Raw genomic sequence first — 4,848 nt, 5'->3', positions numbered from 1 at the left:
AAGCTTAATCATGTGTTTTGCATGGATTTTAAGCTAACTCGTGTGTTTCTCCTGCATTTGAATCTGTATCACTTATATCGCATTTATCTGATCCTAAATCATATGTGTCGCATGGATTTGAAGCTAAGGCATCTACATCGCATTGATTTGAAGCTAAATCGTGTGTTTCGCTTGGATATGAAGCTAACTCGTTTGTTTCTCCTGCATTTGAAGCTATATCACTTATAATGCAAGTATCTGAACCTAAATCATTCGTTTCGCATGGATTTGAAGCTAGTCCTTTCTACGTCTCATTGATTTGGAGATAAATTATATGTTTCGCATGGATTTGGAGCTAACTCGTTTGTTTCGTCTGCATTTGAAGCCATATCAATTATATCGCAAGTATCTGATGCTAAATCATTTGTGTCGCATGGTTTTGAAGCTAAACCTTCTACATCGCATTGATCTGATGCTAAATCATGTGTTTCGCATGGATTTGAAGCCAACTCATTTATTTCCCATGCATTTGAAGCTATATGAGTTATATCGCAAGTACCCGATGCTAAATCATTTGTTTCGCATGGATTTGAAGTTAAACCTTCTACATCGCATTGATCTGCAGCTAAGTCATGTGTTTCGCATGGATTTGAAGCTAACTCGTTTGTTTCGTCTGCATTTGAAGCTACATCACTTATATCGCAAGTATCTGAACCTAAATCGTTTGTTTCGCATGGATTTGAACCTAAACATTCTACATCGCATGCACTTGAAGCTAACTCGTTTGTTTCGCATGCAGCTGCATCTATTTCACTTATATCGCAAGTATCTGAAGCTAAATCATTTGTTTCGCATAGATTTGAAGCTAATCTTTCAATGTCGCATTGATTTGAAGCTAAATCACGTGTTTCGCATTGTTTTGAAGCTAACTCATTTGTTCTGTCTGCATTTGTAGCTATATCACTTGTATGGTCAGTATCTGAAGCAAAATCGTTTTTTTCGCATGGATTTGAAGCTAAACCTTCTACATCGCTTTGAATTGAAGCTTAATCATGTGTTTTGCATGGTATTGAAGCTAAGTCATTTGTTTCGCCTGCATTTGAAGCTACATCACTTATATTGCAAGTATCTGAACCTAATTCATTTGTTTCACATGGATTTGAAGCAAATCCTTCTAGATTGCTTTGATTTGCAGCTAAATCATGTGTTTCGCATGGATTTGAAGCCAACTCGTTTGTTTCGTCTGCATTAGAAGCTGTATTACTTATATCCCAAGAGTTTGAAGCTAAATCATTTGTTTCGCATTGATTTGTAGCTAAACCTTCTACATCGCATTGATTTGAAGCTAAATCATGTGTTCCGCTTAGGTTTGAGGCTAACTCATTTGTTTCGTCTGCATTTGAAGCTATATCACTTATATCCTATGCGTTTGAAGCTAAATTATATGTTTAGCATGGACTTGAAGCTAATCCTTCTACATCGTTTTGATTTGAAGCTAAATCATATGATTCGCTTGGATTTGAAGCTAACTTGTTTGTTTCGTCTGCATTAGATGCTATATCACTTTCATCGCAAGTATCTGAAGCTAAATCATTTGTATTGCATGAATTTGAATCTAAATCTTGTCTTTCGCAGGCATTTGAAGCTTAATCATGTGTTTTGCTTGGATTTAAACCTATCTTGTTTGTTACGTCTTCATTTTAAGCTACATCATTTATATCACAAGTATGTCTATCGAAATCTCTTGTTTCGCACGGATTTGAAACTAAACAACGTGTATCGCAAGTAGCTGAAGCTAATTCATTTCTTTCGCATGGATTTGAAGCTAAGACATCTAGTTTGCATTGATTTGAAGCTAAATCATGAGTTTTGCATGGATTTGAAGCTAACTCGTTCGTTTCGCCTGCATTTGAAGCTATATCATTTATATCGCAAGTATTAAAAGCTAAATCATTTGTTTCGCATGGATTTGAATCTAAACCTTCTACATCGCATTGATTTGAAGCTTAATCATGAGTTTCGCTTGGATTTAAAGCTAAACATTCTACATCGCATGGATTTGAAGCTAACTCGTTTGTTTCGTCTGCACTTCAAGCACTATCACATGTATCGCTAGTATCTGAAGCTAAATCATTTGTTTCGCATGGATTTGAAGCTAAACCTTCCACATAGCATTGATTTGAAGCTTAATCATGTGTTTTGCATGGATTTGAAGCTAACTCGTTTGTTTCCCCTGCATTTGAAGCTATATCACTTAAATCGCAAGTATCTGATGCTAAATCATTTGTTTCGCTTCGATTTGAAGCTATACCTTCTGCATTGCATTGATTTGCAGCTAAATTATGTGTTCCGCATGGACTTGAAGCTAACTCGTTTGTTTCGTCTGCATTTGAAGCTATGTCACTTATATCCCAAGAGTTTGAAGCTCAATCATTTTCTTAGCATGGATTTGAAGCTAATCCTTGTACATCGCATTGATTTGAAGCTAAATCATGTGTTTTGCTTGGATTTAAAGCTAACTCGTTTGTTTCGCCAGCATTTGATGCTAAACCTTCCACATAGCATTGATTTGAAGTTTAAACATGTGTTTTGCTTGGATATGAAGCTAACTCGTTTGTTTCGCATGCATTTGAAGCTATATCACTTATATCCCAAGTGTTTGCAGCTCAATCATTTGTTTCGCATGGATTTGAAGCTAAACCTTCTACATCGCATTGATTTGATGCTACATCATGTATACCGCATGGGTTTGCATCTAAACCTTCTTCATCGCATTGATTTGCAGCTAAATCATGTGTTTCGCATGGATTTGAAGCTAAACATTCTACATCGCATAGATTTGAAGCTTACTCGTTTGTTCCGTCTGCATTTGAAGCTATATCACTTATATCGCTAGGATCTGAAGCTGAATCATTTGTTCCGCATGGATTTGAAGCTGAGCCTTCTACTTCGCATTGATTTGCAGTTCAATCATGTGTTTCGCATGGATTTGAAGGTAACTTGTTTCGCCTGCATTTGTAGCTATATCACTTGTATCGCAAGTATTTGAAGAAAAATCAGTTTTCTCGCATGGATTTGAAGCTAAACCTTCTACATCGCATTGATTTGCAGTTCAATCATGTGTTTCGCTCGGATTTTGAAGCTAACTCGTTAGATTCGTATGCATTCGAAGCAATATCACTTATATCGCATTTATCTGATGCTAAATCATTTGTGTCGCATGGATTTGAAGCTAAGCTTTCCACGTCGCATTGATTTGAAGCTAAATCATGTGTATCGCATGGATTTCGAAGCTAACTCGTTTAATTCGTCTGCATTTGAAGCTATATCAGTTATATCGCAAGTGATTGAAGCTAAATCATTTGTTTCGGATGGATTTGAAGCTAAACCTTCTACATTGCATTGATTTGAAGCTAAATCACTTGTTTCGCATGGATTTGAAGCTAACTCGTGTGTTTCTCCTGCATTTGAAGCTATATCACTTATATCGCATGTATCTGATGCTAAATCATTTGTGTCGCATGGATTTGAAGCTAAGCCTTCCACGGCGCATTGATTTGAAGCTAAATCATGTGTATCGCATTGATTTTGAAGCTAACTCGTTTCATTCGTCTGCATTTGAAGCTATATCAGTTATATCGCAAGTGTTTGAAGCTAAATAAATTGTTTCGCATGGATTTGAAGCTAAACCTTCTATATCTCATTGATTTGAAGCTAATCATTTGTTTCGCATGGATTTGAAGCAAAACCTTCTACATCTCATTGATTTGAAGCTAAATCATGTGTTTCGCATGGATTTGAAACTAACTCGATTGTTTCGCCTGCATTTGAAGCTAAATCATGTATATCACATGTATTTGAAGCTAACTCATTCGTTTCGCATGCAGTTGAAGCTATATTACATATATCCCAAGTGTTTGAAGCTCAATCATTTGCTTCGCATGGATTTGAAGCAAATCCTTCTACATCGCAATGATTTGAAGCTAAATCATGTGTTTCGCATGAAATTGATGCTAACTCGTTTGTTTCGTCTGCATTTGAAGCTATATCACTTATATCGCAAGTATTTGAAGCTAAATCATTTGTTCCGCATGGATTTGAATCTAATGCTTCTACATCGCATTGATTTGAAGCTAAATCATCTGATTCGCTTGGATTTGAAGCTAACTCGTTTGTTCCTTCTGCATTTGATGCTATATCACTTATATAGCAAGTATCTGAAGCTAAATCATTTGCGTCGCATGGATTTGAAGCTAAGCCTTCTACGTCGCATTGATTTGAAGCTAAATCATGTGTATCGCATGGATTTGAAGCTAACTCGTTTGTTCCGCCTGCATTTGATGCTATATCACTCCTATCCAAATGTTTGAAGCTAAATCATTTGTTTCGCATGGATTTGAATCTAAACCTTCTACATAGCATTGATTTGAAGCTTAATCATGTGTTTTGCATGGATTTTAAGCTAACTCGTGTGTTTCTCCTGCATTTGAAGCTGTATCACTTGTATCGCATTTATCTGATCCTAAATCATATGTGTCGCATGGATTTGAAGCTAAGGCATCTACATCGCATTGATTTGAAGCTAAATCGTGTGTTTCGCTTGGATATGAAGCTAACTCGTTTGTCTCCTGCATTTGAAGCTATATCACTTATAATGCAAGTATCTGAACCTAAATCATTCGTTTCGCATGGATTTGAAGCTAGTCCTTTCTACGTCTCATTGATTTGGAGATAAATTATATGTTTCGCATGGATTTGGAGCTAACTCGTTTGTTTCGTCTGCATTTGAAGCCATATCAATTATATCGCAAGTATCTGATGCTAAATCATTTGTTTCGCATGGATTTGAAGTTAAACCTTCTACATCGC

This window comes from Megalopta genalis, unplaced genomic scaffold (genome assembly GCF_051020955.1).
Source record: "Megalopta genalis isolate 19385.01 unplaced genomic scaffold, iyMegGena1_principal scaffold0070, whole genome shotgun sequence".
NCBI lineage: Eukaryota > Metazoa > Arthropoda > Insecta > Hymenoptera > Halictidae > Megalopta > Megalopta genalis.
The sequence above is the reverse complement of the archived record's forward strand: the minus strand, read 5'-3'. Positions refer to the sequence as shown.